The sequence below is a fragment of the Equus asinus genome, chromosome 2 (assembly GCF_041296235.1).
Source record: "Equus asinus isolate D_3611 breed Donkey chromosome 2, EquAss-T2T_v2, whole genome shotgun sequence".
Lineage (NCBI taxonomy): Eukaryota > Metazoa > Chordata > Mammalia > Perissodactyla > Equidae > Equus > Equus asinus.
Window position 1 is genome coordinate 145,039,062 of NC_091791.1, and position 13,631 is coordinate 145,052,692.

The following is a 13,631-nucleotide window of genomic DNA, read 5'->3' on the forward strand; positions in this document are numbered from 1 at the left end:
CTGTATTTTTCAAGGACTTCAAAGGAATTGAAAACTTATTGGATTAGTGGCAAGGACCAAGTTTGGAAGATTTAATATAGTAGTAGTCAGGAGCGAAGGCTTTTCAACCAGATGGGGATTGGATTGGGAGGAACCTGGGAGGAAGAGGATTGTTGTAGTTGGTGGGGAGTTGGTCTAGATAACAGAGTTCCTTCCAAATCTGAGACTGTAGGATCGGAAATGTTAATTTATCCTCATATGAATTTGATGCTCATTTTTAAAAAGATAGGGATTAAACTGGTTATTTTTTTCACATATTCATTTCAAAGTGGGTTAGAAAGACAAGTTTCCTTTTTGAGTTAAAATATGTCTTTGGTAATCGTGTCTTTTAAAATGCACTGGGAAGAAGGTGGAGAAAGCCATACTTAATTTAGTGGTTTGATTTAGTTTTAAGTGTTTGTTTCATAAAATCAGCTATGTATACATGAAGTATTAGCAAGTGTATTGCTACTAAACAAATTACTTGTGTAGAATGCCATATTTAGACTTTTAGATTACATCAGTGACTTTGGGAAAATGTCACCAAGGTCAGTAATTGCATCTCAGAATAAACAAGCAAATAAAATCAAAGTCACTATTTGTTTTGGGTTTCATTGTTGTTAAAAGTTGCTTTAAAGTTGTAAGCAGTTTGAAAAACAGTATTTGCCCACAATCTCTATTTTAGCCAAAACTAGTACTAAACACGATAAAATGTTAGTTGTCTACTGATGTAGATTACTAGAGGAAAAAATTAATTTATTCATCAAGACTCCTAAAGAAGTGACCCTTCTTCCTTTAAAATTGTACCTTTCTTTAGCGTTATGATATAAAAACAATAAGATTGCAAGTTCAGTATTGTGATTAAATTTCATAATAATAATATGAATCTTTAGGCCCGAGGCTGGCTTTCTTTTAACCAGGACCCAGAGTAAGTAGTATCTTTTACTTGCAAAGTAGAATAGAAATATTGAAATAAACATTTTACAAAACACACTTACTGTTACTGTGTGCAGTGTGGTCTTGTATTTTCTGTTCTTTTTCTATTTTTAAAAATTGCTGTTACGACCCATTGAATTGATTTCTTGACCTGCAGTTGGAAAGGCAGTTATGGGCTACACTTAGATAGACAACAGTAATACTTCATTTTTTTTCTACTTTGGTGTCTAAGAAACTATTCTGTATGAGTCATTTTTCTGGATAATTGAAATGTCATTCTTTAAATGCCAAAAATAATTTGAGTTGTAATCATATGTGGATAGACCTCTAAAATAGTAATGCTTCCTTGCCCTTTAAAAAAATAGATGAATACACAGAGTCAATGTAGTTTAACCTTTACTTGATGATAAAGGGGCGTTGTTATGAATTTCAACTTTGTACCCTGTCGTAATCCAGATATGCCCTAAAGAAGTATTTAAATTTATGAGATTGGTTTTTGGCCTCTAGCTTGAATCACTTCAGCCTTTTTTTTTTTTTAGATCTGATTTTTAAATTTCCATGCTGTCAACAGTCTTTATTAACATGCTTATTCTTGCCTCTTGTTAATTTTACTGCTTTTAGTTTCTGGGCTAGAGAACTAGATAACCATGCATGACACTGAGTTCTCTCTGAAATGGGAGTCAATAGGAGAACCTTTCAGCTGTTCCTTCAGAAGCTGAGTGTAGAGTGTAGGGTTCAGGTGTAGAGGCTCTGAGACATTTGCTTTTATGGGCCCCAGCTGTGCTCCAGAGCGTTTCTAAAGAGGCACAGTAGCAGCCCCTTATTCTGCATGATTGGGGGTGGTAGTTGGTTGGCTAGTCAACAAAGTCAGCTTCAGTGAGGAATCATAAAAGGGAATAGCCTTAATTATTTCACCTGTCTTTTGATGTAGGCTCAAGGCCCTTTTTGGGGGGTGAAATGGGTCTGTTTTTCAGAGCTAAATATGATCTTTTTTTTTTTTTTTTTTAATGAGGGAGATTGGCCCTAGGCTAACATCTGTTGCCAGTCCTCCTCTTTTTGCTTGAGGAAGATTGTCTGTGAGCTAACAGCTGTGGCAGTCTTCCTCTATTTTGCATACGGGACACCACCACAGCATGGCTTGATGAGCTGTGTGTAGGCCTGCAGCCAGGATCTGAACCTGTGAACTCAGGGCTGCCGAAGCAGAGTGTGTGAACTTAACCACTATGCTACTAGGCCAGGCCCTGATCTTTCTTGTGTAAACCACACCAGTAGTGTACTACACCTAAGATTTCTGGTTTTGATTTCTCTAAGGTAGAATAAGACTCGGCAGAGCAATCTGTGGGTGGAATCTTTTATATTTAAAAAAAAAATGTCGGGCTGGCCCAGTGATGCATCAGTTAAGTTCACACGTTCTGCTTCGGTGGCCCAGGGTTTACCAGTTCGGATCCCAGGTGTGGACCTACGCACTCCTTGTCAAGCCATGCTGTGGCAGGTGTCCCACATATAAAGTAGAGGAAGATGGGCACAGATGTTAGCTCAGGGCTAGTCTTCCAAAAAAAAGAAAAATTAAGGTGCTGTCCCAGTGGCATAGTGGTTAAGTTTGCGTGCTCTACTTCAGCAGCCTGGGGTTTGAGGATTAAGATCCTGGGTGGGGACCTACACACTGCTCATCAAGCCATGCTGTGTCAGTGTCCCACGTATAAAGTATAGGAAGATTGGCATGGATATTAGCTCACAGACAATCTTCCTCAAGCAAAAAGAGAAAGATTGGCAACAGATGTTAGCTCAGGGCCAATCTTCCTCACCAAAGAAAAAAAAATATATTTTTTAATGTTTCACACAATTTTATAGGTGTCTTGCATACACGTAGTCAACAAGAATTTTTTTGGGGGGAAGGGGGACTATAATGTTCATCAAAATTATTGGTTTATGTAACATTTAAATAAATTAGTTATTAAAGAGTGGCATGAACAGATTTGGGAACAAACACCAGAAACTGCTTAAGCATACAGTGCAACTAATAGACACAAAAGTGTGCAGTCAACTAGAAAGTACTCTATTAGCTGCTGGTGTCTGTCAGTTTGCTTTTATGGAGGGTATGGAAAACATTGGTCAATCTTGCTAGTTGGTTAAGTGAAAGTCAGTTAGGAGAGCTTCTACTGTACCTTCAGATAATTAAGATGTTACTGTATAGTGTGACAGATGCATTTCACAGTGGTCAATAGTATTTTACAGGGGGTGGCGCAGTGGTTAAGCGCGCATGTTCCACTTCTCAGTGGCCCGGGGTTCGCCAGTTCAGATCCCAGGTGCGGACATGGCACTGCTTGGCACACCATGCTGTGGTAGGCGTCCCACATATAAAGCAGAGGAGGATGGGCACGGATGTTAACTCAGGGCCAGGCTTCCTCAGCAAAAAGAGGAGGACTGGCAGTAGTTAGCTCAGGGCTAATCTTCCTAAAAAAAAAAAAGAAAAAGTATTTTACCATAGTCTGAGGTAAATCTTTTTTTTTTTTTTTTTTAATTTTTAAGCAGTTATATAACATTAGTTAGGCAGTGCTGCCAAAGATGAGTCTTTGATGTTATCATTAGCACAGGCTTTGGAATCAGACCTGTATTTATATCCTTGTTCTATTACTTGTTAGCTGGATAATCTTCATCAAATTACTTAATCCCTGACAGTCTCAGGTTTTTGTCTGTAAAATAGGGCTAATTCCTTCTTCTCATAGTTGGAATGACATATGACAGTGGTTGGCACATAGTAGATATTAAATATGATAACTTTTATCATGTTAAAACATTACAGATGCTTACGGGTTGGTCACTTACGAAATATGTTCAACAGAGGTAAGGAAATAATCCAATGTGCAGTAACTAATACTATTTTGTTTTATATTCATAGTGTTCGACCTGCTAAGGCTCAAGCAGATTTAATAAGCTTTTAATGTATAGTTATCTGAGAAAATATAAAAGCTACAAAAGGATGCTTGACATATATGTGTAATTTATTTCTTTATACTGTCATTTGTTATTACAATTATGGCTTAACTTGTAGGGGTGAGATGAGTGGACTAAGCTTCTAGGAATAGATTTTTAAATGCTCTTACCTGCTGACTAGAGCTGGGTAGCTGGGGAGGTTAAACAATGTTACTCCACCTTGTACTTAAGGATGTAAAATATGGACCTGGTCTTAGATAGGTATTGAATATCCAGTGTTCAAGAGAAGTCTAAAGTGTGATCTTTGTGTAGAAGTAATTAAAACATTGTGTTGTAAATGTGTGGTATTTCTAATTTTGTTTATTTTTGAATGAGTGCTTGTTTTTTTCCCCTATAAGGACATATTTCAAAATAATAGAATATAAGCTTATGTTTTGATTTCAAAAGTCCCCAAAGTTTCAGATGTCTTAAATTTGTGGTATTGTACAACAATCTGAGTAGAATCAAAATCTTTTTCATTTAAAAGATAAATGTCAGTTTGCTATGCTTTGTGCTTTGGTTAAAAAAAAAAACTTTTCCTAGTAAATCATCAATAAATTGATAAACATACTGTGTTTCAATTCATAGTTGAACACATATTGTAGGCTGTTTATGATTCTTAAGTAAAAACTGTTAGTTCGAAACCTGTTCCACAAACAAAATACCAAACAATTTGATTTTTTTGAGGTTAAAACCGAGAGGAGTGCTGTCTTTGTTTTTTTCCCCTGCTCTAGATTGAATGTTTCTGTCCACCCCCCCACCCCACCAAATTCATATGTGGAAACCTTAACCACCAAGGTGATGGTATGAGGAGGTGGGGCCTTTGGGAGGTGATTACGGGCTGAGGGTGGAGCCCTCATGAATGGTATTAGTGCCCTTATGAAAGAGGGCCTGGAGAGCACCCTCATCCCTTCCACCATCTGAGGTTACAGTGAAAAGTCAGCCATCTATGAGGAAGCCTGCTCTCACCAGACACCAAATCGGTTGGTGCCTTGATCTTGGACTTCCCAGCCTCTAGGACTGTGAGAAATAAGTTTCTGTTGTTTATAAGCCACCTGGTTTATGGTATTGTTATAACAGCCCAAACGGATTAAGACACTCCCTTTTTGATTATTACTAATTTAGGCTTTAGCCTTGGTATTGCGGCAGCTTATGAACTTACCTATAGTATAATGCAACCCTGTTAACCTCAAACAGTTCCTTCCCGGGCAATTGAGATAGGAGGAAAGAGTGGTAAGGACTAGAAAAAAAAATAACAAAGGAATTAGTTGCGTTGCTTGCTTGCTAAGAATAGTTCATTGTTAGCCAACGTAAATCAAACAAGAGAAATGACAGCTGGTGGAAAAGAAAAGCAATATTGAGTAGATTAAATAGAGCAGCCTTTTGCTGAATTTCCAGGTGGAGGTGGCAGTGGTAGTATTAGTAACAATAGCCAACGCTTGTCCATGCTATGTGCTAGGCACTGTTGCAAATAGTTTCATATATAACTCATTTAATCCTAACAGTTGCTCAAGGAAGTAGGTGCTGTTGTCATCTCCATTTTATAGATAAATGAAACTGAGTCACGGAGAGAGGTTTGGTAACTTACCCAAGGTTGCACAGCTAATAAGATAGCTAGCCTGGACTTGAAGTAAGCTCAAGTACATGCTCTTAACTGGTAACAGTAAGTTATGTTAAAATATCGTAAGATATTGGGACCAAATTGGTTTAAAAATGGGCTTGTGCAAAACTCAAAACAGATTTGGTCAGTATTATGACCTTGGAAAGCTGCTTACCTTCTCCATACCTCAGCTTCTTCATCTGTACAATGAGGGGAATAATACTACCTTGCCTTAGAATGATTTTGAGGATTAAATAAATTGATTTATGTAATGTGCTTGGAACAGTGGCTGGCACATAGTAAACATTCGAATGTGAACTGCTGTTGTTATTATTGGACACATTCTAAATTAAGAAGAAGTCAATCATTTAGGGAGCTCTGGGGAGGACAAAAGAAAGGGGCTGATTCAGCTGCACATGTTTTCGTGTGCTCACCGTAATCTCAAGTCAACGACTGGCTGCTGTTGATCTGTCATCCGTTTACATTGATGAGTCTTGATGCATCAGTAGCTGTCAAATAATTGCTAGTTTGAAACAACTTCTGAGACTCAGATACTAAAGGGATTGACAGAGAGTTTCCCTGTCTATGTTTTTTGCCTGTCATCCAGTAAGAAGGAAATGATTCAGTGGATGGAACACTGTCATTTCTTTGAAGGATGAGAAAAAAGATAATTGGAAGGCAGAATTGAGAGGCTAATGTGTATATAGGGAGAGAGACTTAAAAGTTGATTTCCTTCTCAAAAGATGAAGAAACCCGTGGGGTCTGAGGATTCAGCATCATGAACAAGTATAGAAAAAACATTGGTGGTTAAATGAAGAACATTTATATTTATTTATTCCTTTGCCCTTCTCAATTTTGTATCTAATTATGGTAATGTTTTTTCCCCCATTTGAGGCTGGGGATTTTAAAAACTGAGGGAATGTTAAACTTAGAATAACTTAATACTTTTTTTTTGGTAATGAAAAAGCAGAATGGTAATACCTGGAAACAATACTTCTTTCTCAGAAGGTAAATCAAAGTCAGTTTGTCAATAGCTAATTCTGTCTTTGCTCAAATGGGTGAAAAATCAGAATAGTTTCTTGATTAAGTCAGACTTTCTTATTAACTGAAACTGGATCAATGGATAAAAATGCCAGGAGCTAGTAAAAATATTAGGTAATAATCCATGTGTAATACCACAGACACCTAGCAATAATCTGAGTTGAGTTTTCTCATATTTTGCTATCCATATAAAAGATACTCATCCAATGAAATTATAATAAGGTCTTTTGCATCTCTTCCCCTTGTTCACCATGCCAAGCCCCACTGACCACCTGTTAGGTTTTTGATTACCACTCAGGCCCTTATATGTACTATTTGGCCTAAAAAGCCTTTCTCCCCGGTCATCACATGAGTAGCTCCTTGTCATCTTTCTGATCTTGGTTTAAATGTCACATTTCAGAGAGGCTTTCTCTGACTGCCCTATGTGAAGTGCTCAATTAATGTTAGCTGTTGCTATTGTTCATTAAATTAGATGTCCTTTGTTGTTCTGTGTCTCAGCAGTCTGTTTCCTTCATAGCATTTTGTTTGTTTATTATCTTGCTCCACAACTAGATTTTAGATTCCAGGAGGCCAGGTGCCTTGTCTCTTGTTCACAGCTGTATTCCCATCACCTAGCAGGCAGCCTTAGACGTGGTAGGTGCATAGGAGGTGCTTAATATATATTTGTTGAAAGAATGAATGACTAGTATGTTTCAATGTTTGTGGAGCAAATAAGAGTACAAGCAGATGGTTAGCAATCATTGCTTGTTTTACTGACACCAGCTAAAATTCTGCCAGTTTAGGGAGTTGTGCGAATTATTGACTATTAGGCTATTACCACAACTTTATACCCAATTTTTTAAAAATAGATTTAAAATACATTTGCCCATAACTTACTTTAAAGGAAAGTTATATTTTTAAATTGATTAAATCTCACTGAATTGGAAGAAAGCACTGTAAAATAGGAGTAGGCAAAAGCAGTTTGGTATAGGTGGTCCCCAGTTTTTATACATCTGATTAACAAGGGATCCATACAAACATTTGCTGGAAGCTCTCTGTCCTCCATCCACCATGCTGAATTTGTTCCTGTTGCTGTTTCTCTGAGAAAGAGAGAGAGAGTCAATTGGTTGAAGAACTTTAGGTTTACAAGAAGGTTAGATAGATTAGTAGGAAAAAGACTCAAAGGATTTAGAGTTTAGATTTGGGACCCATTCTGTCACTTAGAGGTTCTATGACTTGGGTCAAGTCCCAAACTTACTTTCTCATCTGTAAAATATATCAGGCCCAAAGCGTTGCTTCTGAGCTTCAGGTCAGCTCTTGTGTCAGAGAACTTTGTAAGCTATGAAGTGCTATATGTATGTTGACTAGTTTGCCCTGTGGGCGGGAACGTTTTACGTAGATGAGCAAAGGCCAGGCACTCCCGAGCATAGCTAGCTGCATCTTAGTTGGGGCCACTCTGTCTATAAACATCCATTCACACAGTGCCTGATTTTTATTATTTTTGAAGTTTTCTCTTGTTATCCCGACTGAAATTATACCAACTAGGAATTCATTTAGATTAATAAATATATATTTAATTATACATATTTGAGGAATATTGACATCATGGCCATATTTTGGTATAAAATTAGCCCAAAGGGGTCCTTCTAAGCAGCATGCTGTAATGCAGGAAGACTTGAGACCCTGAGGCTTAGATGGAAATTCTAACTTCAGCATTTACCAGCCAAATGACCTTGAGCAAATTATATTGCTTGTTTAAACTTCAGTGCTTTTTTCTTCTAACACCATCAACCTTAAGGATTGTGGGAAAGATGAACTGAGAACCTGTGGGTCAGCACCTAGCATATGCCTGGCACAGGGTGGGGATTGGTGTTTTACTTCCAAGGATACACAACTTGGATCAGCTGCACTGGGGAAATGAGTGTATCAGTGCTCTGTTGCGAAGATTTGTCATAACACGCCTGAGAGATCAACAAAGCCTTATTGTATCACTTTGAACCTTGTATTCTGCAGTATACAACTAGAACTCAAAACCAGCCTTGAACTACACATCTGTAATGCACATGCAGTGGGAGAACGAAAGTAGGTAATTGGAGCAAGCCGACTATTTCTGGGTGATAATACACCGTAATGAGCACTTAGGGCAGAGTCAGGGCAAGGAGATTGGGGCGAGGGTGAACATGAGAAGGAGGCTGATGGAAAGTACTGGAGTGGTGAGATGGTGCACCAAATTTCTTTTTTATTTATTTCTGAATATTACCTAGGATTGATTCAGTGCCTGGAACGCGGCCCTTTGCTTCTGTGACCCAGAATTTAGACTTGTTCCATGATGCTACAAGTAATGGCCATTATAGGTTTGGAAACCTTTAATAGACTAGCCTGGGAATCCAGTCATAACTCTCATTTATAAATAATAATATTTATTCCAATTATGACCATTATTTGGACTTAAAAACCTATCCCTTTTGGAGAGCATAACCATTTGTAGTTGGGGATTAACATTTTAAATTAATATGAAGTTTCCATTTTTTTATTTTCCTACTTACCAAACTCATATTCATGAATGGAATTAAAATTTGGTATCAATATCTGAAATCAGACCATTTATAAAACTTTTTCCTGACATCTAGAAAATTCCTTTACATTTTTTAACCAAATCATTAGTTTTCTTTTGTGAAGAGATATCGTGGTTTCTCATATTATCTAGCAGGTTATTTCTACTTAAATTTTAATAGTAAGAGAATGTGTAACTTTAGCACTTAATATTGGCCAATTGCTTTTTGTTTTTGAGGTTTTGGTCTTAAAAATAACTTTAGGTTAAAGTTCTATATCATATTTGGTGTACTTGACAAAAGGAAGCTCATATACAAAAAATTTTCATTTATTCATTTTAAAAAAGAATTAGCCATAGGATTTCTTCAAACTTCCTTACATGCTTACTCTGTAATTTACATCTAAATTTTTTAAAATTTTAAACCCACGGAAGAGTTGGAATCATACAGTTAACATCCAAATAGCTTTTCATAGATTAATTGTGAACATTTACCACTTTTGTTTTCTCTCTTGATAGGTGGGTAGGTAAGTAGATTAGACAGACAGCAGGGGATTTTGGGGTTTTTTTGTTTTTTGTTAGAATTTAAGAGTAAGTTGCAGACATCATGACACTTCAACCCTGCATACTTCAACATGGAGCTGGCTGGTGAAAGCTGATTGTCTGCATTTCCCCCAGCTCTGCATCAAGTTGATTGCCTGAACTCAGCAATGGTGGCAGTATTTACAGCATGGAAATTGGCAGTGCAACAAACCAGAGCTTTTTTCTCTGCAGAACCAGTTGTTAAACATTTACCACCATACCACTCTGTGTATCTCCTAAAAATAAGAACATTCTCCTACATACCTGCAATACAGTTACACACTCAAGAAATCTAACACTGGCCCAATATTAATATCTAATATACAGTTTGTATTCATGTCTCCATAGTCATCCTGGTATCATCTTTAGTCACATTCCGTTTTAAGGAAATATGTTGCTTCTTGTTACAGAAAGGGAGTTAGACCCTGATGTTGGACAACATTTATAAAGGTTTTAGAGTACCCCATAAGAATATGTAAAGGTAGAAGTGAGTAAAATTATTGGCTTTTGGGGAAAAAAAATAGGTCATGTAAATAGGACAGTTAATTAAGATTTTACCAGATTTTTCTTTATCTTATTTAGCTTTAAAAAAAATATTACTTGGACAGAGTGGGTTTAAGAGAAGAATGAGTACTGATGAAATTCCAAGATTTTTTTTCAATTGAAGAAGAATTAATATTTTGAATTCTATTTGCATTGGAAAGAATTATATTTTTCATCCTAGAGCCTCAGGCTGCCTTTCTGACCTCATTCTACGGTTCCCTGTACTAGGAACATTGGTCTTGCTGTTCTTCAGTCGCCACAAGCACATTGACATCGTGGGGACTTTACATTTGTTGTCCCCTTTTGGAATGCACGTCTTGTGACTCTGTCCTTTACTTCATTTGACTTTGTGCTCAGCTGTCACCTTCTCAGAGAAGCCTTCCCTGACCCCCCCCATCAAAACCACTCTAGCTCTTTTATTCCGTCTTCACGCTGCGTTACTCCTCTTCATAGTCCTTATCACTGCTTGCCCTGATTTTCTATATTTATTTATTTGCTTTTTTGTCTTTCTCTCCAATAGGAACGTAAGCTTCATGAAGGCAGGGACTTAGTGGTGTTTGTTCACTGCTGTTTCCCCATGTGTGGACTGTGCCTGGCATTTAGTAGCTGCTCAATAAATATTTATTGTTGAATGAATGCTGTATGCATTTTAGTATTTTTGTGATGTAGCATAAAACTTATTACTGGAAAATTTTATGCATTCTTTTTCTGTAATTTTTCTCCTTTTGTAACCCTAAGAATTAATTCTCCAGTGTCAAATGGGGATATTTATGCCCACTTCTCAAGGTTATTGGGGGATCAAATGAAATAACTACACAAAGAAACCTAAGACATTTGATAACTGAATGAATGGTAGAAATAATGTCTGCTATCAGAGTTCATAGGGAATAATTAATTTCAGCTGGGATGATTAATTTCAGGGCAGAGGCTGTCTTTTGGCAGAGACAGTGGCTGCACTGAGCCTTAAAAGACAGGTATGATTTGGATAGATGGAAATTTACAGAGATTGAGATGGGAGGACGGGAGGAGAGGACGTTCTGAGCAGTTAAGATGGTCAAGGGATAGCAGGTAGACTAGGAATTGGAGGGGTTACCTGGGAATGGGGGAGATTAGAGTTTTGAATGTTAAGCTAAGGTGTTTGGGATTCATTCATTTGATAATGGGGCACTATTAAGTAGTTTGGTATGATTAAAGAGAACTTGTTGGAAGGACAATTTGGCAGTATATTTCTATTTAATTTCATTACAAACCAGCACAGAGATATTATTGAATATCTGACAACCCTAAAATCAGTTTTTTAGCTCTCAAAATTACATTATGACCTGGTATTATAAAAATTACCTGACACTCATCTCTACTGTTGGCTCATCTTTTTTCTTCTCCATTTATTTTCTCTTTGCCACCACATTTGTGTTATATGAGGGATTAGTGTTCCCTTTTATGAAAATTCTTGGGAATATTAACATGGCACATAATACTGACAACATCATAGCTATTGTTTTTGATACTCTCATCTGAGTAGTCAACTGCACTATTTATTTTAAAGTAGCTGTGTGTTAAAACAAATAGAGAGGAGAAAAACAGGGTGAAATTGGAGATTCCTTCTCTCATTCCAGACAATTGCTGGCAAAAACTTAAACTCTGTGAGATTAGAGACCCTTGCACCTCCCAACTTCACGTTGGCTGTAAGAGTAAGGAGACTATGAGCGTGAGAGTAAAAATTGTTTCTCTGGGCATGCGTGTTCTTCTTAAGTTGGTATACTTGTGATTTAGAAATTGAGATAAGGAAGCATACTGTGCCTTTGAGGAAGTATATTCAAATCTTGGTAATTAGTGTGTTGATTGAATGCTGGTCCTGGAGGCATATTTCTATAGTCCAGCGTATAACAACCCTGGCCTGTACTTTTTCTTGTAGCTTGTGTTGCAGAGTTCACCTGTCTGCCAGGGGACTCGGAATGGCCAACAATGAAAAAAAGAAATCCTCAGGTTACATAGCGGTACAGGTGCATAGTGGTTACATAGTGGATTAAATTCCATTATGAAGAGCTCAGGACATGAAAATGCTTTCGTTATTCTGAAATTACTCTCAAAATCATGCTATTGCTAGAAATCAGAGTTGGAAAGGTCCTTAGAGAGTGTTAGTCACGTTCATTTTTTTCATTTCATTTCAAGGCCCCGAGAAAAAGAAGTTAACCTGTCCAACTACAAAAGTAAAACTCAAATTTCCCCTTAGCCAGTTGAGTATTTTCTGTACTACACTACGTCTAGCAAGAGCACAATTGCCTCTAGGTTCTGGAGCCAGAAATGACATAGTGATCATCCAGACTTCCTCAAGGAACTTGAAGGAAACAAAGGGGCTGGGTAATTATGTTTTAACATTGTTCTCCAAATAATATATACATAATTTTGGAAGAAAGTCAAATGGTAATAAATAGACTCAAAGTGAAAGACATGTTTCATCCTTGAAACTAGGGTGCTAAAAAGAGAGAGGAACATAAAGAAGTTAGAGATAATGTCTAAAATTTTAAAAATCAAAAAATAGTGTAAGTTTATTTAGAAATAGAGAGGAAATGTCTTCAGTTTTGTCATGTGAAGAGCAGTGCTAGTTATAGTACCTTCTTAAAGGGTTGTCACAGTGAATAAATGAGGTGATCCGTGTAAAGTGCTTGGAATAGTATCTGATTCTGAAGAAATATTCAACAAATGTTCTCTATTGATAATATGTTAACGTTGTTCAACAAGGGAGATGAGTACGCATTCTGAGTGTATGAAGGAAACATACAAAGGCTCAGAGAGTGACTGAGGACCGGGAGAAGCCTTCCTTGGTTAGGATGATCAGTAAGGCCTCTCTGAGAAAGTGAGATGAGGACAAGGAGCCAACTGTGGAAGGAGTGAAGGGAGGAACATTCCAGGCCAAAGGAGTAGTACGTGCAAAGGTCCTGATTTAGAAAGAGCCTGGGGTGCTCTGGGAACTGAAAGAAGACCAGGACACGAACCACAACTTGTACTTCCTTCATTCACTCGTTTCAGACTGTCTCCTTCACTAGAATATTTGTTCTCCAAGGACAGGGACAACATCTGACTTCTTCCCTGCTGTATCCCTCGCACTTGTCATGGTCTTTGGTAGAGTTGGCATTTATTTGACACTTGGAAAAACATTTAAGTGACTATTGTGTGCTTAATCATTGCCAGTGCCTTGTGGGTGAGGACATGCTCTTTCTTACCTCTTCCTTCAGACAAGAGGAAGCTAGCATGCAGTGAGTCACATATGGTTAAATTTTTTTTTTTAAAGATTGCATTTTTTTCCTTTTTCTCCCCAAAGCCCCCCAGTACATAGTTGGATATTCTTCGTTGTGGGTCCTTCTAGTTGTGGCATGTGGGACGCCACCTCAGCGTGGTTTGATGAGC

General features: G+C 37.6%; 1 protein-coding gene across 8 annotated transcripts in view; it reads left to right on the forward strand.

Annotated features, from left to right (window-relative positions):
* Positions 1 to 13,631, forward strand: part of ATOSA (atos homolog A) — a 108,862-nt gene that overhangs the window by 20,572 nt on the left and 74,659 nt on the right. The window lies entirely within an intron of this gene.